The 21595-nt window shown below is 41.0% G+C and overlaps 1 long non-coding RNA gene across 1 annotated transcript in view; it reads right to left on the minus strand.

Moving 5' to 3' along the window:
• Nucleotides 1-12525, minus strand: part of LOC123742434 (uncharacterized) — a 39812-nt gene extending 27287 nt beyond the window's left edge. The window contains exon 1 of the long non-coding RNA XR_006769584.1: nt 12374-12525. This is a non-coding gene — a long non-coding RNA (uncharacterized lncRNA). The remainder of the gene's footprint in view (nt 1-12373) is intronic.
• Between the last annotated feature and the right edge of the window lie 9070 nt (nt 12526-21595).

Consider the following 21595-nt stretch of genomic DNA (forward strand, 5'->3'; position numbering starts at 1 on the left):
GAATCCCACCGTACCTTCTCCGCTATGAAATCTGGTTTCAGAGCTGGTCATGGGTGCTCCTCAGCCACGCTCAAGGTCCTCAACGATATCATAACCGCCATCGATAAGAGACAAAACTGTGCAGCCGTCTTCATCGACCTGGATAAGGCTTTCGACTCTGTAAATCACCACATTCTTATCGGCAGACTCAATAGCCTAGGTTTCTCAAATGACTGCCTCGCCTGCTTCACCAACTACTTCTCAGATAGAGTTCACTGTGTCAAATTGGAGGGCCTGTTGTCCGGACCTCTGGCAGTTTCTTCGGGGTGCCACAGGGTTCAATTCTCGGCCAACTCTTTTCTCTGTATACATCAATGATGTCGCTCTTGCTGCTGGTGATTCTCTGACCCACCTCTACGCAGACGACACCATTCTGTATACATCTGGCCCTTCTTTGGACACTGTGTTAACAAACCTCCAGACGAGCTTCAATGCCATACAACACTCCTTCCATGGCCTCCAACTGCTCTTAAATGCAAGTAAAACTAAATGCATGCTCTTCAACCGATCGCTGCCCACACCCGCCTGCCCTTCTAGTATCACTACTCTGGACGGTTCTGACTTAGAATATTTGGACAACTACAAATACCTAGGTGTCTGGTTAGACTGTAAACTCTTCATCCAGACTCACATTAAGCATCTCCAATCCAAAATTAAATCTAGAATCGGCTTCCTATTTTGCAAGAAAGTATCCTTCACTCATGCTGCCAAACATACCCTCGTAAAACTGACTATCCTACCGATCCTTAACTTCGGCGATGTCATTTACAAAATAGCCTCCAACACTCTACTCAGCAAATTGGATGTAGTCTATCACAGTGCCATCCGATTTGTCACCAAAGCCCCATATACTACCCACCACTGTGACCTGTATGCTCTCGTTGGCTGGCTCTCGCTTCATATTCGTCGCCAAATCCACTGGCTCCAGGTCATCCATTAGTCTTTGCTAGGTAAAGCCCCGCCTTATCTCAGCTCACTGGTCACCATAGCAGCACCCACCCGTAGCACGTGCTCGAGCAGGTATATTTCACTGGTCATCCCCAAAGCCAACTCCTCCTTTGGCCACCTTTCCTTCCAGTTCTCTGCTGCCAATGACTGGAACAAATTGCAAAAATCACTGAAGCTGGAGTCTCCCTCACTAACTTTAAGCATCAGCTGTCAGAGCAGCTTACCGATCATTGCACCTGACATAGCCCATCTGTAAATAGCCCACCCAACTACCTCATTCCCATATTATTTATTTTTTGCTCCTTTGCACACCAGTATCTCTACTTGCACATTCATCTTCTATCACTCCAGTGTTTAATTGCTAAAATGTAATTATTTCACCACTATGGCCTATTTATTGCCTTACTTCCCTTATCTTACTACATTTGCACACACTATATATAGACTTTCCTATTGTGTTATTGACTGTACGTTTGTTTATCCCATGTGTAATTCTGTGTTGTTTGTGTTGCACTGCTTTGCTTTATCTTGGCCAGGTCACAGTTGTAAATGAGAACTTCTTCTCAACTGGCCTACCTGGTTAAATAAAGGTGAAATAAAAGATTTTAAAACCTGTCCATATCTCATTTTTTGGGCCTTCAGGCAGTTTACATTTTGTTTATCTATTTGGTCATTCCTTGTCATTTCAGCAAGCCATGTCACCCACCATCTCAGATTGTTCTGAAATGAGTTCTGTAGCTTGAAACAGATAAGATTAGCATTCCTAGATTAAAAAATATATATATATAATTTGGTCTCTGAGAAAATAAGCTAACTGATTGCACCTAAATTGGCCATTTTCATCTATAGGAATCATTCACATTAACCATAAGCACTCCCATTACATTGCGCATGATGTCATTCATTTGACATCCACAGCGGAGTGGAAATGCAATGCCCCCTTGTGGTTGAAGGCTCCATTGTGGTTGAAGGATCGAAACCATGCGTCTTCTTCAGTCCGGCCAGAGTCCGTCACAGAACAGGAAGTTTTTGATGATAATTAAAAACAGGTCGCAAGCTAGAATTTAGCGTAGCTTTTAGCTAGCTAGTTAGATGCTCTGTAGGCTTGCTTGACTTGCTAGAAAGTTACAGAAACAAGTTGATGAAAAAGTAACTAAACAAACATGTTTTATTATCAACTGAAACAATATTGTTCTACTGCATTGAATGAAAAGGTCATATTTTGCAATCTCCCAAAATAAATTAAATCCCCGACGAGAGACTAGGCTATATTTTGTCTTGCGTGTTGTGAAACCCTCCCTGAGCTCTTCGTCCAGTACCGGAACGAGATTGCATGAAGATAACGTACAGCATCATTAAATATGTCACGATGTATTTCAAGATCAATGCATGTGTTGTCAATGTAAGACTTCAAAATGTATGTGTTTTCAGATAGGCCTAACAAGATTCAGGTTTTACAATTATACAGCAGTCCCGGCGACGCTCTGTATAAACTTTAATAATCCTCGGTTGCAATACGGTTTTGGAAACCTTTGAAACTTTACTTTCAAATCATCGAGAAATCATATTTAAAAACAAAAAGGATCCCACGGCCATATTTCCATATTACACCAACTCTGTGTGTGCTTGTTCATGGAACAGAAAAACGACCACTAATTATGTCACGTCCTGACCCTAGTAAGATGTCATTTTCTATATTAGAGTAGGGCAGAGCGTGACAGGGGGTGTTTTTGGTTGTTCTAAGTTTTCTATTTCTATGTTTAAGTTCTAGTTTTTCTATTTCTATGTTGTGATCGTTTGGGGTTGATCTCTAATTGGAGGCAGCTGATCCTCATTGCCTCTGATTAGAGATCATATTTAAGTAGGGGGTTTTCTCTTCCTGTTTTCTGGGTGATTATATTTTGAGTAGTGTGTTTTCTTCTCTGCGTCACGGTTTGTTGTTTTTGTGGTTTCAAGTATTTAAGTTTATTGCATTCAGTTTCACATTTAATAAATATGTGGAACGAAAACTACGCTGCATTTTGGTCCAATCCTTCAAACAGCTGTGACAAATTAGCTATCCAGCATCTCAGAACACCTGTGTGTAACAGAAGAGGGAAGCCAGAAAAGTGTTGAACTGAAAATATAAATGTATTAATCAAGACTCGCAGACTGTTTTGGCTGCCAGAGCCAGTTCAATTCTGGACATAAAATATAAAGATCTTGGACGCTAATGGAGTAGACTAGCCATCATGGGGTAGGCTACCGGTTGCTTGCCTATCAGCAGATTAATTTCTCTTTCCACTGCTGTTATAGAGACATCCTCTTGTTTATCTTATCTGAGCATAGGCCTGTTTATGGCATTTTATTACACAAATATTTACAGAGGAGGGAGAGACAGCAGGTGAGAGAGAGCATGGGGGGTGGTGTGTGAGTGTAAGGGTGGTGGTGTGTGTGTGGTGATTTATAGGCCCCAGGCAGAGTCCATGTCTATTTAACACAATCATGTTTTCTGAATGAAGGGAAGTTCGGAGCCGGCTCTTTTAGGTGAATGAATCAGAATGAAAACCCTAGCTGATAATACTTTTCCTGAATGATTTTTTCTTCGAAAGCTGTTTGCGGTGCAGAAAAAGGACAGGTATTTTAAAATACATAGGTCCATTATCATTTCTACATATTTTCTAACTCTTCTCTTTCAGTCGGTCACTCGGTATAACATACTACGGGGAGTTAACGACCAATCATATTTACCTGAAAACTGAAATCACGCCCAATGGGTCAATGGATGCCGAGCCCGCACTCGAAAGCCCTGTCTTCCTGGTGCTAATACCGGGGCACGCATTCATTTCTTATTCTTTGCTCTTCAGATTGCCTGAAGGAAGAATGTGTCAAGGAATTTACAAAATGTTCAATCACACAAAGACTACGAAATTCAGCTGTGACTTCAGTCTATGATAGTGGGTTGAGAGTACTCGTGCACTTAGATGTTGTGAGTTTTGGGTCGTGGTATCGGTTTTTGTATTTGCTAAAAGCCAACTATTTTCTGCTCTGCTTGTGTAGCCAGTGCTTCCTTGCTTGAGTGAGATGGCCAGTGGTAAGATTAAGTTCACAAAGGCTAACCAGCCGAGTTTGAACCTCCGGCCATACCCTAGGGCATGTAGTTTGACAATGCAAATAAAAGATACTCAGGAGTGCTGTCCTGTTTGTCTGGGGTAGAAACACACTCAGGAGGCTTTGGCTCGTACCAGTTTGTGTGACCATTGTCTCTGGCTGCGTTCAACTTCCATTGAGCGTCGGGCTGACTTTGTGAGAGAGATTGAGACTGCTGGCAAAGGGTCTTACGGTGAAGCGACCTCGGCAATGACGAAGTCTGAGGCCGGAAGAGAGCAGAGACAATTTCTCTGGCAGTGTTTAGAGTATGGATTCTGGAATGATATACTATCCCTGGTTGGCTCTGGAGGATTTTCAGAGTTTGAATAGGATTAACTCAGTCTGGGGGAGCCTAAAGCCCCGGCTTTGGATTCGGCGGGGGAGAGTGAACTATTGGTCTTCTCCCCTGCAGTGGAGTTCCACCAGGTTTGGGGGAAGGTATTTATCTCCTGTCCCTGCATTGGTGAAGCCGTCGCTTACCCCTCTTTAAAGATTTTGCCGATGAGCTAAAGGCGAGCTGTGATACCCCTCTTTTGGCCAAGCTGGTAAAATTGTGTGCCGCCCTATGGGACTCCCAATCACGGCCAGATGTGATACAGTCTGGATTCAAACCAGGGACTGAGATGCAGTGCCTTAGACTGCTGTGCCACTCAGGAGCCCTGTAGAGGGTATGGAGGAGGCTGGGCTCGTTTGCACACCGCTGATAGATGGAATGCTGGCGAATTACTTAGCTCCAGATGCTAACAAGGGGCCAAATCCTAGCGCGGTGCTTCTGAATAAACACTGCCGATTCTCAGAGCATCAGCTGGACAAAGAGTACCAAGCTGCGGGTGTCGCGGACCGGTTGTTGAATGTGGTCACAATGCTATAGATGTATCATATCGATTTGCTGCAAGAGTTTAACAAGAACATGGAGGCGGGGTTCTCATGGGCCGGGTAGTGACTGCAGGGTCATCGTGACCGAAGCATCCTTACTGAGATATGGAGCGCTACTCAGAAAGAGGGATTTGGTAAACAGCGCAAAGGATGCTGCATATTAATTCCCTAGAACTACAGACAGTTTTGCTATAGCTGAGGTTTTTATTTCAGATGTTGGAGGGCCAGTATGTGCTGGTAAGGTCTATCAACAGGCGAGGGGGATGTGGTCTCTCTCTCTCCTAAACCTGGCACATTATCTGTTCTTAAGGAGCAGTGCGAATTTCCTGTCGCTCAGGGCGATGTATCTTCACAGCTATCTCTATGGCGTGGAGACTGCACCCCTCAGTGGTTGAGTTTCTCATTTTCAGAACTCTTTGGTGGACATTTTGACATTCTTGCTATAACTTTTTGTGTAGGGCCTTTCTTTTTCCGCATTGAAGGTTTAAATGGCAGCCATTTTGGCGTGTCATGTAGGAATTGATGGCTCTACCCCGGGGTCTCAGCCTCTTGTGTGCAGTTCCTAAAAGGCGTGCGTGAGCTCAGACCAGTGTCGAAGGCTATGGCACCGACCTGGGACCTGGCTTTGGTCCTGGACGCTCTGTGTGAGCCTTATTGGACTGTGGCTCTGACAATCCTTTCCTACAAGACTGTCCTGCTCATGGCCTTGGTGTCGGCCAAGCGTGTTTGGGATCTCCACGAGCTATCAGTACACCCTTCCTGTTTGGAGTTCGCACCTGGCGACTCCAAAATGATGTTACATCCTAATACATCTTTTGCTCCCAATGTTATAACTACTGTATGTCTTACAGGTCCCACTTTTCAAACTATTCCCTTTCTCATCTCCTCCATATGGGTGTGGCAGCTTCTTGGCCATTGTTCAGGGGCATGACGATTGGTGATAACTGTGCTGCAGTGAATTGGGGTTCCACACATACCTTTGTAAGGTTTTATCGCTTGGATTTAACGGCTCCCAGTGTTGCTCATAGCGTTTGGCAGCGTACAGGTTGTGCTGCCTGGTAACCCTTATCCGGTTTACCACAGTTCCCTGTGAGTTTGAGCCTTGTGCTGCCTTTAGGTGTGGCAGCACCTAAAGTGCACATTATCAGGATTACCTCAGCTTTCTGTGGATTTGAGCCTTTGGTTGCTGTGGCAGCGTGCGAGTATATAGTTTTCAGGTTACTGCAGATTTCCTGTCTGTTTGGGCCTCGGGCTGCCATGGTTAATCGACTCTAGTCTATGCTATGCAGCGCACATGTGTGTTTCACCAAGTCATGACAGGTGTTCTAATGTTTTGGCGTTGAGGTTCTGACATTTTAGACTCGCAAGGTGAGTATAGTTTTTGAAACCATGGGGTCTATGGAATTGGTCTACATGTGGCTCTGACAGTTCACGCTTCTCTGGTAAATATTAGGGAAAAAGGTGGCTTCTGTAACTAGGGTTGCACGATATAGGCAAAAAATCATATAGCGTTATTAAAAAAACAAATATTACAATTGCAATTTGACTTGCAATAAATATCAAAACACTTGGGTGAACTGTTGGAATAATTGAAGTTTGATGATGTATATTTAGAAACAAAGTGGAAAGCAGCATCATTCTTGTTTGGAACAATCTGTTGACTGCATTTGACCTAACAGAACAGCATGCAAACTTATAGTAAATACTACAGCGAGGAGGAATTGTGCTGTTGGAGTGGCGGGGCCGGACTTGTTGTGTGTGAAAAGCAGCCGCAAGAGGGGAAAAAACGGAATAAAAAAGGACGCGATACACGGCCGGGTGGCGTTTCAAAATATTGCACACCATATGGATCTCTTGTGATATGGATATCTGAATTCAATTAATTGTGCAGCTGTAATCCCTTTTTGGAGCCGGTGGAACCTGTGTGTGCTTGGACTGCGCTGGGCCTCCTAGTTTGGTACCCTCTAAACCGACTTGGGGCGTGACCATTATCCCAGAAACCCTTGACCCACTCCAATTTGCATACCGCCCCAACAGATACACAGATGATGCAATCTCTATTGCACCCCACACTGCCCTTTCCCATCTGGACAAAGGGAACACCTATGTGAGAATGCTATTCATTGACTACAGCTCAGCGTTCAACCCCGTAGTGCCCTCAAAGCTCATCACTAAGCTAAGGACCCTGGGATTAAACACCTCTCTTTGCAACTGGATCCTGGACTTCCTGATGGGCCGCCCCCAGGTGGTACGGGTAGGTAACAACACATCTGCCACGCTGATCCTCAACACTGGGGCCCCTCAGGGGTGGATGCTCAGTCCCCTCCTGTATTCCCTGTTCACCCATGACTGCATGGCCAAGCATGACACACCATCATTAAGTTTGCCGACGATACAACAGTGTTAGGCCTGATCACCGACAATGATGAGACAGCCTATAGGGAGGAGGTCAGAGACCAGGATAACAACCTCTCCCTCAACCTGATCAAGACAAAGGAGATGATTGTGGACTACAGGAAAAGGAGGACCAAGCACAGCCCCATTCTCATCTACGGGACTGTAATGGTGCAGGTTGAGAGCTTCAAGCTCCTTGGTGTCCACATCACCAACAAACTATCATGGTCCAAACACACCAAGACAGTTATGAGGAGGGCACGTCAAAGCCTATTCCCCCTCGGGAGATTTAAAAGATTTGGCATGTGTCTTCAGATCCTCAAAAGGTTCTAAAGCTGCACCATCACTATTTTTAATTAACCTTTATTTAACTAGGCAAGTCAGTTAAGAACAAATTCTTATTTACAATGACGGCCTACTCCGGTCAAACCCGGACACAGGGACAATTGTGCGCCGCCCAATCTTGGCCAGATGTGATACAGCCTGGATTCAAACCAGATACTATAGTGACACCTCTGGCACTGAGATGCTGTGCCTTAGACTGCTGCGCCACTTGGGAGCTAAATGTTCCCTCTGTTTTGAATATTGGCCAACTGACAGAGCTCGCACTTCCTCTTGAACTTTTTCTGACACTGTAACAGGAACATTGAGTTGGGAAACACCCCCAATATGTTTCATTGGAGGAGAATTATTATTGTTTTATTTAACCTTTGTTTACCCAGGTTAGTCTCATTGAGATTAAATACATTTTTCAAGAGAGACCTGGTCCAACCAAGATAGCAGCAGGGGGTAGCAATGTTTGATAAAAATATCAGACATATTGTAACAACTTACAGACATAGACACACCATAAAAAATGAACATTTACATAGACAGACATACATTTCAATTACAGAAACATACAATCGTCTTAGATTTAAAAAAATATATATCATATGTACCACAGCATCAAGTCCGAATGACAATCACATTCCTTGGTAACATGTGAGTCAACCAAACATTCAAACTCCTCCAAGGAAACAAGATCGTGGAGATTCATGCTGGTCTGGACAGAATTACAAAACCATGGGTATTAGTTAAAATACATTTTGCCATGATACTTTCTGATTTTAGTAACTGTTAAAAGTAAGTAGTGAGACCGTAACTGGTATTTATTTCCTGACCTTATCAAAGAAAAACAGTGATAAAGTCGCAGTTTTCCCAAAATGCCCTTCTAAATCATAGTATAACAATGTGTAAGCCTAAGTAGAGTCAACGACGAACAGCCAACAGCACTATAGAGATCACAGTGATGTGTCAGATGCTTTTGGTTGCTAATAAACCTAAGAGCTGCATGATACACGAAATCAATTGCCTTCAGGGTAGTGGTTGAGGTCTGTATATAAATTACATCACTATAGTCCAAGACATACAGGAATGTACCCGTACCAGCTATTTTCTGGCCTCCAAAGAAAAACAACCCTTATGCCGGTAATAAAAACCTATTCTCAACTTGATCTTCTTTACCAGGTTCTCAACATGATTAGGGAGACTCAGCTTCACTTGCTCTATGGAATTTCCTTCCAAGGTAGTAATGACATGGTTTTCAGAGTGTTTAGTATTGGAAAATACTATGTATTTTGTTTTAGAGGAATTCAGAAGAAGCTTCAAATCAAACTGATTGTGTTGACGGATGTTAAAAGCTGTTTGAGCTTTTTCAAAAGCCAAAGTCAAACTGCTGCCACTTGAATAGAGAACAGTGTCATCCACATAGAAATGTACTGTACATCAAATAAAATGTATTGGACACATACACATATTTAGCAGATGTTATTGCAGGTGTAGCGAAATGCTTGTGTTCCTAGCTCCAACAGTGCACTAGTATCTAACAATTCTGAAAAATACACACAAATCTAAAAGTAAAAGAATGGAATTAAGAAATATATAAATATTGTGAGAAGCAATGCCTGAGTGGCATTGACAAAAAAATACAGTATATACATATGAAATGAGTAAAACAGTATGTAAACATTATTAAAGTGACTAGTGTTCCATTTAAAGTGACCGTCAGCAATATCAAGTCTTCCAATGTTGTTGGGTCCACCAACAAAATGAAGAACCCAAGTATGGATCAAATTCAAAGAATGGCAAGTATTTAAGATGCATTCAATGGTATCAGACTGTTGTTCTTTAAAAGGAAATGTCTGTCACATAGAGAAGAGCGATAGCAGAACGATAGACAACTGGTTGAGGAAACAGGCAGTGGGCTTCACGTAAAACGTCAATGTGGTCAGAGCAGTAAATGAGATGGGGAAGATTGTTGAGAATGCTGTGAATGTCTCAATAATGATACTGTTATAGCGTGAGAAGAAAAAACCTGTGGGTTATGAGGGTGTCGCAGTTATCATAGTGTCAAAGTTGAGTGTCTGAACGTGGTGAACTGTTCTTGTTCTGGTTAAAAACACTCCCGTAGAACAAGAAAAGAGACTTCTTTAGTGCTATTAGTACATCTGAATTAACTGACAACTGCTAAATGGTTTAACTAGCTAACATAAACGTCTCACAATAGGTTTCTAACCTCAAGGGTCTGTTTAAAGGAGAAATAAATACAATATTTATCTCTAATTTGTAATATTTTTTTCATAAATGTGTTTTTCTAGAGATGTTGTAATGTGTCAATATAAAAACTGTTTACTGGCAACATATCCATGTTCCATTCAATGTAGCCTAGTATTTACCAACTATCCTGTATGTGAATGACTGCCTTGGATGTCAAAATGATTGGGGTATTAATTTCAAGATTCAAGATTTTAAAGGTTCAAGATTTACAATATTTCTTAGCGTTAAAAGTTATACTTACTTACTCAGTCCTCTTATTCCCTTCTGGGACATTAAGCCGCTGTCACGGCTGTTCAAATGATCGGACCAAAGCGCAGCGTGTTCGTAGTTCCACATCTTTATTAACCGTGAAACTAAATGCAATACACCAATCACTTGAAATACCAAAACAACAAAACATGACGCAGAGAGGAAAACACAGTACTCAAAAATTAACAACCCACAAAACCAAAAGGAAAAAAAACTACATAAATATGATCTCCAATTAGAGACAACGAGAACCGGCTGCCTCTAATTGGAGATCATCCCAATAACCCCAACATAGAAATAGAAATCTAGAAAGCCCACATAGAAACAGAAAACAATAAAACCACCCAAAACACCCACTGTCACGCCCTGACCACTCTACTATAGAAAATGACCTCTTACAAGGGTCAGGACGTGACAGCCGCAACAATTGTCTCCCACTGGAGTATGTCTTTGACCACAGCTTGTGCCATCTGTCCCATAACCTATAAAGACTCAGCTCATCCAGCTCAGCAGCCACTACCGTCCGTCGCCATGTCGTTTTTGGCCGGTGTATCTTATAAAAGTTATAGTTCACCCTATTACAGAAATGTGTCCATTGTTGTCTTACCTCGGTCTTGTCCTGATTCCACGGCATCTACTCCACAATTCCACGGCATCTACTCCACGGCATCTACTCCACAATCCCTCATAAATCACAAACTGCAGGATCTTCTCCAAAATGAATACGGGAAAAATATACTATACAATATCCCTATACTAACGTCACAAAACTTGAGAAAACCAATCAGAATGCAGGTGAAACATGTCTGTCCAGCTAACCTTCACAAATGTGTCAGTTCATGTGTTATAAGAATGTATTTAACGAGCTGTGAGGAACTGAAGAATAAATGAACATGTCTGTGACAAAGCTTATCTAGGTAGACATATTTGCTTGACATGCATATTATTTAAGAGTAACAGTAATCAATAATAATACATTTAGTTTCTTAACCTGCTTTCAGTTAAAAACAATCTCAAAGTGCTAAAGAGTAAGTATATTGTTACTATTGAGTGTACAGTAACTGATTTTAATTTGCTATTATTAGCTTTAGGTGTTGGGTTAAGTAGTTTTAGTTTTTACAGGCTCTGATTCAGACGGAGATAAATTGACAAATAATTCACTTAAGTACATTTTGGGGGGGCATAAGTCCATGTTAAATCAACTTATCTCAAGTCTGAATAGGGTCCCCATTGCCTACTGAAATGTTTTTTTTTAACCTTTATTTAACTATGCAAGTCAGATTCTTATTTACAATGACGGCCTAGGAACAGTGGGTTAACTGCCTTGTTCAGGGGCAGAACAACAGATTTTTACCTTGTCAGCTCGGGGATTCGATCTAGCAACCTTCCGATCTAGCAACCCAACATACCCTTGCGCAGTTTTCACATTTTGCCGCCTTAAATTAAATTATTAAAAGGGATTCAATTGGGATTTTTTTTCTCACTGATATACACAACCTACAACACATTTTCAAACTAAAAGAACAATTGTAGAAATGTGACAATACTTTTGGTCCCCTAAATTGGGGGAGCTATGTACAAGAAGTGCTGTAATTCCTAAACGGTTCACCCAATGTTGATCAAAATAGACAGCTGACTGTCTGCACACAAAGACACTAAACACATTACGCCCTGTTCAAATCGATCATTATTGTGTCACCTGGTCAAATTGTTCACAAAACAAAACATACAATATCCTTTAAATAAATGCACGTCGCTACACCCGCAGTAATATCTGCTAAATATGTGCATGTGACCAATAAAATGTCATTTTATTTGATGTAAAAAAATATATAATAATAATGTTTAATCAAGAATGATTAACGAGTGTCCCTGGCTGTTTTCTCTCTCTCCTCCCTTCTCTTGCTCTCCCCTCTCTCGCTCTCCCCCCTCTCTCACTCTCCCACCTCTCTCGCTCCCCCCTCTCTCTCTCTCCCTCTCCCCCCTCGCTCTCCCCCCTCTCTCGCTCTCTCTCTCTGCCTCGAAATGGAATGCTCATCCACCATCACTCAACATTCAAAAATTATCTGGAGAAGAAAGAAGGCACACAGGATAAGTTAATCTATAACAGTCTTTTGAGAGACAAATTAACAGGTGTTACCTTTGATGCGGTTTCATCATATTGAAAAACACAGCAAAGATTCCTGGGTACACCACCAAGGCTGCCGCTCCGATAACAGGATAATATCTCCCTCCATGCCCCTCCTCTTTTTTGTGTTGTGTGTGAAAAGCAAATACAGCTGTAGATGGAGTTATAGCTGTTACTAACTCCACCCACCCGGCCCCTGGGACAGCTTAAACTAACAAACTTAATGTCTGGGCGCTCTTGTCGAGTATCTCAGACTATGTCATTTGTAGATGATTGTGTGGAACCAGTTGGATGATTGGCTACAATGCTGTTTTCTCAAAGAAAAAACTGAAGGTGACGCTACTGTATCTCTTCGGTATGTGCCCCTTGATTATTGTGACTGTGGTTGTAGAGACTTGAGACTAGAGACAGCTGTTGTTAAACTCATTTGTGACACCTTTAGACATTTTTCCATGTGATACAGAAATGTCATATATATGTGTAAGCTATACATGTCGGCTTATTAGTCTTATTAGTTATGTTCCCAAATGTAATTACTATATCTGCAGGCTTGGCTACCTGATGCTTTATACAATTTTATGGGACTTCCACTGTTGTTCCAGGCGTAGCCTACACCCTCAAGTTACACAACAAATATAAAAGGAGGCAGCGATCCATTTGCTAAGGTTGTAGGGAGATTTTCTGTGCAAAAGCAATTACACAAGCATAGCCGCAGAAAGCAGTTTGATGGTGGGGGCTGGTCGCTGTTAGTTTTTTTCCTTCTTTTTTATTTTTCAGGGGGTGCTATAGCACCCCTATTTCCCGTGGCTATGTTCACAAGCGTTGATGGCTACACCTAACAACAGTTGTGTGAAAAAAATTTGTGCAGACAAACTCTGTTGTATCTCATAGAGAAAGCGAAGTTGATCCATTTGAGTAACTCGAGGTGACTATGTCATCTATTTCTCTGGGACTAATGATCTGACTGACTGAATTTGCCTCTTATTTGAATGTTGGGCTTGAATGTGAGCTCACACAAGTCATTCTCCTCTGTGTTCAGGATGGAGAAGAGAGAGCATTTTCTCTTGGTAACAAGATTTTATCAACTCACTGCATTAGATGTTTGTCCAACTTGCCTAAAGCGCTGCTCTTGAACAACTTCCCTTTTCTGAAACTGTAATATGAACAACTGTGTTTATATTTCGTGTGACAATTTAAAACATTATTGTCGTGATAAGAACTAGAGTTGGGAATCTCCTCCATGGTGTTGCATTATTGAATGACAATGAGCATAGGTCCATCAACAAAATGAAGAACCCCCGTAGATCAAACATTCAGGGCCTGTTTCCTGGACACAGATTAAGCCCTGGACTAAAGAGTATGCACAATGTAGAATCTCCATTAAAATAGGCTTTTAGTCCAGGACTAGGCCTAATATGTGTCTGGGAAACAAGCCCTCAAAGTATTTAAGATAGTGTGAGAAGGTTGTGATTTCAATACAGGCTGTTAAAAAAGAAGATGGTCTAAGTTAGGAACAGTGCTAACAGTGTAAAAATGAACCAGTTACATCTGAAGTTTCTAATCTTCGAATTTGAGAAAAAGACATTTGTTTTTTAACAATGTGTGTGAGCATGGTGTGTAGAGCATGGTGTATGCAACGCCAGGGTTGTGGGTTCGATTCCCATGGGGGCCAGTACAAAAAACAAAACAAACAAAAAAAATGCATGAAATGTATTCACCACTGTAAGTCGCTCTGGATAAGAGCGTCTGCTGAATGACTAAAAATGTAAATGTAAATATCATCAGGTAGGCCTACAGTATATGCACTTGTAACTTTTTTTACATTCAGGAAACTATCTACTAATTTATTATATTTTATTCCATGATATTGTTGTTACAAAATAGATTTGTGTTGACTGTGGGCATGGGAATACAAGAGCATCTGCTATGCTAAATTAACAAACTAGGCATGCGTAGCTCACCACATGATTCTCAAACCAAAGACTGGACAAACTCGTGTTTCTTAAAGTTAATTCAAAGGCACTGTAGAATGACTGTATAGCTTAGTAAGGCAATTTTTGTGTCATTATTGTTTAATTATAAGTAATTGTTATTGGAAATGTCTATTTATACATCCTAAATGCAAAATGGATATGCATGTTGCTAAGGTTTGATTTTCTCCTACAATGGCATAACCACATCTATAGCTCAGTACTTGAAGCAAAGATATGCATATTCTTGTTACTATTTGAAAGGGAACACCTTGAAGTTTGTGGAAATGTGAAATGAATGTAGGAGAATATAACACATTAGATCTGGTAAAAGATAATACAAACAAAAAAACATGCAAGGCCATACATTGAGATATGATTCTATGTGTAATTAAGATGTTGTCCACAACATGCCAGCAGTGTGTGTGCAAAATTTTCAGACTGATCCAGTGAAGAATTACATTACTACACAAAATGTTGTATCTTGTCTGCGAGGAGTTGCCGTGATAAAAGTGTTTTGTTATTGTGCACTATCCTCAAACAATTGCATCGTATTCTTTTGCTGTGATGGCTTCTGTAAATTGGACACTGCAGTTAGGTTAACTTCTTAAGGATGGTGGCAGTATTGAGTTGCTTGGATGACTGACGTGCCCAGAGTAAACTGCCTCCTACTCACTCCCAGAAACTAAGATATGCATATTATTAGTAGATTTGGATAGAAAACACTCTAAAGTTTCTAAAACTGTTTGAATGATGTCTGTGAGTATAACAGAACTCATATGGCAGGCAAAAAAGTGAGAAAGAATCCAACCAGGAAGTGATTTGTAGTTCTTCTATCTAATCCCTATTCAAACTACAGTGTCTGTGGGGTCATTTTGCACTTTCTAAGGCTTCCATTGGCTGTCAACAGCCTTTAGAAACGTCTTTCATGTGTCTCCTGTTACTGGGCAGAGAACAGGAGCTCAGTCTATCAGTGGACTGCCTGGGAGCAGTGAATTGTTTACTGTGCGTTCACACTGGCGCTCCGCTCATTCTTTTTCTTCTGTAATGAATACGTTATTGTCCGGTTGGAATATTATCTACGTTTTATTTTAAAAGACCCTAAGGACTGATTGTAAACATCGTTTTGACATGTTTCTACGAACGGTAATGGAACTATTTGACTTTTTGTCTCTTATTTTACGCACACGCCGTTATGCCTTTGGATAGTGATCTGTACGCACGAACAAAACGGAGGTATTTGGACATAAATATGGAGTATTTTGAACAAAAATAACATTTCTTGTGGAAGTAGGAGCCCTGGTAGTGCATTCCGACCAAGATCAGCAAAGGTAAGGGAATATTTATAATACTAATTCTGAGTTTAGTTGACTCCAGAACTTTGCTGGTATCTGTATAGCTTGCTTTGACGGTTGAGCTCTGTACTCAGAATATTGACAAACGTGCTTTCGCCGAAAAGCTATTTTAAAATCTGACACAGCGGTAGCATTAAGGAGTAGTATATCTATAATTCTTTCAGTAACTGTTGTAAATTTAATCAACGTTTATGATGAGTATTTTTGTAAATTGATGTGCTCATTCACTCAGTCTAATGTTTTGCTTTCGCCGTAAAGCCTTTTTGAAATCGGACACTGTGGTTAGATTAAGGAGAATCTTATCTTTAAAATGGTGTATAATACTTGTATGTTTGAGAAATTGTAATGATGAAATTTCTGTTGTTTTGAATTTGCCGCCGTGCACTTTCACTGGCTGTCATCATATCAATCCCGCTAACGGGATTCAAGCCATAACAGGTTTTAACAAGAATGTAAGCTTTCTGCCCATATAAGACATGTCCATGTCTATGTCCCAGAAAGTTGGCTATTGTTTACAACTTCATTATAGTCACATGGGCGGTAGGTAGCCTAGTGTTTAGAGTGTTGGACTAGTAACCGAAAGGTTGCAAGATCAAATCCCTGAGCTGACAAGGTAAAAATCTGTCGTTCTGCCCCTAAACAAGGCAGAGTTAACCCACTGTTCTTAGGCTGTCATTGAAAATAAGAATTTGCTCTTAACTCTTGTCCCATCCAGGTAAAATTTTTAAAAAACATTATCGCATATTGAACAACAACTGTCCTGTTTTAGGCACACCATTCCTGAAGAGGTTTTACAGTGCTGTTGTTGTTGATGTTGTTGAAATGCTGAGCGCTCCTGCCTCCTGCCTGCGTGTCACAAATGCTTCAATTAATTTCTTAAATGGCAGGCTATAGCCTTGAAATAATATGAATATAGCCTAAATAATTCATTTTCGTTCATTCCTGACTTACTCCTGACTGACTTAGAGTTAGTATGTTGTTTAATTGCCTGTTGAAATGTTGAACTTCAATTGATAGTGACAGAATCACACATTACTTCCCAAGCAAAGTCAGTTTGTCTCCTCGGCTATAGAAGGTTGTAGCGCAACCTTCTATGTCATAAGCTAGGTTTTCATCCAATTGGGACAGATTTTCATGCAAATACCCTAGAATACGCATAAAGAAAAAATATGCGCATTTTCCCACCTCTGGTGTTTTTCTACCAAATTGACATTTCATTTCAGTGTTTGATGACGTAACGCACACAAAATGCACTTTTTCGCTTAAGTTTTCATGTACTGAATAAAAATTGAAAGTTATGTATTATGTTTCCATCGCACTTTCAACTATACCAATAGTATTGTCACGAGCAAATGTGTGCTATGGTTCTGGCATGTGCACTCTAGCCAACAGATCACAGATAGTGTTAAGGCTGTGCGGGTAAAGTCTACATCAGGGGTAGGCAACCGTGTTGATGAAGTGCCGCAGACACTTCATGTTATTGATTTAACCGACCTGGAAGACCAGGTGTGTTGAATTTAGCAATCACTGAACTGCTGAATTATCTCAGTTGGTCAGGTATGGTGCCTAGTTGGAACAAAATCCTGCAGTACCTGCGGAACTCCAGGAACAAGGTTCCCTACCCCTGGTCTACATGATGAGATTATTATGGATTTTTTTATATGTAAAACGCCAGTCAAGTATTGATCATCATGTCACCAGAATCAGATCCTCGATATTTATTGGAAAGGAGCATCAAGATCACAGTGCAATTTCAACACCCTGTGAAGTTCATAAGTTATTTCATCTATGGCCTAATAAACTGCATGGTTTCCGAGTCGTAGTGGGAGGACCACACACTGTATCATCGTGTGACTCCAAGTTTACTTCGATATGATGGTTTTTATATAAATATTTGCGCATAAATGCGTTTCCACCAGAGAAGAGCTTTGACTGGGCTGAGCGGGAGCTGGGGTGCCAGGGCCAAGGGGTGGGAGGGCCAAGATTCCAGAGGTGGCGGAATGGAGTGCTCGGTTTAGGATGTAGGCTTTGAGCATAGCCTGAAGGTAAGAAGGTGCAGTTCCCCTTACTGCTCCATAGGTAACCACCAGGGTCGTAAAGATGATTCGAGCTTCGACTGGAAGCCAATGCAGTGTGAGGAGGAGCGGGGTGACACGGGAGAACTTAGGAAGGTTGAACACCAGGTGGGCTGCGGGATTCTGGGTAAGTTGCAGGGGTTGGATGGGACAAGAGTGGAGCCTAGCCAACAGAGAGTTGCAGTAGTCTAGATGGGAGATGACAAGTGTCTGGATTAGGACTTGCACCGCTTCCTGTGTGAGGAAATATTGTACTCTACGGATGTTGTACAGCATGAACCTGCAGGAGCAGGTCCCTGCTTTGATGTTTATAGAGAACGACAGGGTGTTGTCCAGGTTAGGGTTAAGAAGATCGTTCTGAGAGAGATAACCAGAGAGTTGGTCAGAGACAGCATGCTCAAGTGTTTTGGAAAGAAAAGAAAGGGATACCGGTCTGTAGTTTGACATCAGAGGGGTCGAGTGTTGTTTTTTTGAGAAGGGGAGCGATTGGCCATCATGAAGTCAGAGGGGCCAGTGGTTAGGGATGAGTTGATTAGAAATGGGAGAAGGTAACAAATGACATGACCCTCCCCTGTACTAAATAAAAAATACTAAACCTTCCCCTTGACTGAAATTGAAAAAGCATGACTCTCCTCCATTTTCCTCTGGGTCACAATAGTGTAAATTTCAACTACCCCCTAATTGGAAAAACACACCTGGCTGTTGACCAAGAAAATGCATTAAAGGGAAGGTAGCATAAAACTAACCACATATAACATGGATTTGCATAAGTAAACGCATCAAAGTTCCACCAAATTTTTGTTTTTTGTTATTACATAAAACCGAGTCATGTAATGTAATATGGAGGACCCAGCAAACCAGCTTATTCCCTAGAATGTAAACTCCCACATAAATAACTTCAAATTAAACCAAATCGTTTGCACTCAATAATATTGGCTTCAATCAGATGTTTTGCTTCCAAAGAACAGCAAAGGAGCGATGTGGTTCAGAGTGAGTAACCGTTTATTCACAGCTAATTTAATTTTGTCTCCTAGAGATTTCTTTGTCAGATTTTCCAATATTTGTTTTACGTACAAGAAAATGCACTGCGATAGGAAACAAATTCATGGCATACAGAGAGACATAAAACAAACACATTCATGACCAATAAAAACTAAAGTTTACATCTCAAATTCTTTTTTGGGGGGGCTTTCTTTTTCTGGGAGTGTTCCAGGAGTTTGACTTTTCACTTCCTGTCCAAATGCCTTTCAGGAACCCAGGGTCTTCACATGGATTTTTTTTTAAAGCCAGAATGAATCATGTCTACACTGCACAACAACTGTCATTGAAAGCACAGTGCTTCCCTTCTGAATAATTCTACTACCATAAAATTTCCCCATCTCTTCAATGTATCAAATTACATAGACTAAGTCATCATTTATGAGACTGTAACAAAGCATAACATCTGCTAATTTGGGTTAGACTATTCATGTGTTATCTTAACACTATGACATGTTATATAACAGGCCTAGCCATTCTGTTGGAAAATTCTAGGTTTCACTGTTAGCCGCATCTTATTTTAGATAAAAGTGCATTGCACAAGCCACAACATGTCGCTCATAGTACATAATATGTATTTAAAAAGTACATTACCTGAATAATGGAATATGGGTTTAACGTTCATAGGGTACTCAATCCATACCATGAAGGCCAATGGGGTTCTGCCTTCTGTCCTCTTCCCAGCTTCACACACCTTCTTCATCTAGGAAGAGAAGGATGTGTTAGTAAGAACTACAAAAAATACAAAATGAGGATGCTACTACCACCACCACTACTACTAAAAGTAATTATCTACAGGTCGACTAAATGCTTGAGGACATAGATGTCAAAACATGAGAAGAAGTTATTAAGGGTAGAAAAATAGGAAATAGCCTTTGTATTACTTTGATTAATGAAAATCACTTCTTGCATATCGGTAACTGCCAAGACTGACTATAGCTTATAACGGCCTTAATCTGGATTTACACTCTACTAGGCATACTCTAATAGAGGCTCTGCAAATGTTTTGTAACTTTTAGCAACAAAAATATTTCACTTTCTGTCTTTTATTATTGCTCAGATTAACACCTGGACGAGTGAAAGTGTCAGGGAAGCCTAGTGGTAAGAGCGTTGGACAAGTAACCAGGTTGCAAGTTCAAATCGCTGAGCTGACAAGATACAAATTTGTCGTTCTGCCCCTGAACAAGGCAGTTAACACACTCTTCCTAGGCCGTCATTGAAAATAAGAATTTGTTCTTAACTGACTTGCCTAGTTAAATAAAGGAGAGAAAAAAAAGCCAAGCCCCTACTAGCTGACTAAGAATAACTACCCTCTGCTCATTTGACTGCCATTTGGTCACAAAGCCCTCTGCTTCTTTTGCCTCACAGACTGTGGACATCGAACACATTAAAAAATAACAGGAATCAGACAACAAAATTAAGTAGGACATAATTTACAGGATATGATTGAACTGTGCTGTGTATAGTCAACTTTTTTCTTACCTCAGGTCTTATCCCAGCTTTGATTAGACTAGTACATGCAACTTCAATTGTAGGCCTATTTACTCTCCAGGCTTCATTTTGAAATGATATGGAACCATCATGGAAATCGTTGAAATGGTCTCTATGTAGACTGACATGGGCTGGGAATGTCATACCTGTCTCTTTTGCTTGTGTCTTGTGTGTTTTTGTGCTGTGGAAAGGATTTAAATCTTCTGAGGACAGTGCACTTTGTCTAATCGAATCTAATTTTGTTATCCCTGGTAATACCTTGCCCTTCTGACTACACATTGGAGATACTCAACTTCCCTTTTGATTAGCTGAGGTGATTTGGTCAAGTGTGAAATGCTCAATCGTGCAACAGTTGATCCTTGATTGCGATACAGTTTTGGAAACCTTGAACATTCAACTTAATTATCATCCAGAAATAACTTTAAAAGTAGGCCTACACAAGATACACTTAGTGTTAGCTGTTTTAACACAGATTTCCACCAAGATTTTTTTGTATAACACAGCTTTGAGCCAATGTTTGTTTTGTTTTCCTTTAGTGTCCTAGTTCAGGTAAATATGCAACGAAAAACACCAATGTGGGAATCAGTGTCAAAACGATGCACATGAAGTGCATAATTTGTATTTGTAAAATTATTTTGGGGTGATGTGAAGGTAGAGTTACTGTAGTTGCCGAAATCGTATTGCATGCAATGATTATTAGCCGGTTAGACAGAGCGTCGGCCATCGGGACAGCTGTACACAGTGACTCCACTGGGATCAATGGTTAGAATGAATGAATGACCTGTATGGCCTTGGTTTCTCATAAGCAGGTTAGACCTAGCTCTGATTTACCCAAGGTGTGTTTGGTTTTCGCCAGGCATAATGAGAAACAAGTCGTCCAAAAAGTTATACCTTTGACTCATCTGTCCGTAGAACATTCTTCCAAGAGTCTTGATGATCATCCAAGTGCTTCCATTTTTTTGTTTCTTGATGAGATGGGTCCCATTATGTCTGGTGAAAACCAAACATTGCATTCCACAGTAAGAACCTCATACCAACGGTCAAGCAGGTGGTAGTGTGATGGATTGTGGATGCTTTGCTGCCTCAGGACCTGGATGACTTGCCATAGAAGGAAACATGAATTCTGCTATGTATCAGAGAATTGTCTGGCCATCCGTCTGTGAGCTGAAGCGCAGCTGGGTCATGTAGCAAGACAATTATCAAAAACAGACAAGTCTACATGAAAGTTGTTTAAAATCAACACATTTTTAGTTTTGGAATGGCTGAGTCAAAGTCCGGACCCAATCCCAATGTAGATGTTGCGGC

The sequence above is a fragment of the Salmo salar genome, chromosome ssa04 (genome assembly GCF_905237065.1).
Source record: "Salmo salar chromosome ssa04, Ssal_v3.1, whole genome shotgun sequence".
Lineage (NCBI taxonomy): Eukaryota > Metazoa > Chordata > Actinopteri > Salmoniformes > Salmonidae > Salmo > Salmo salar.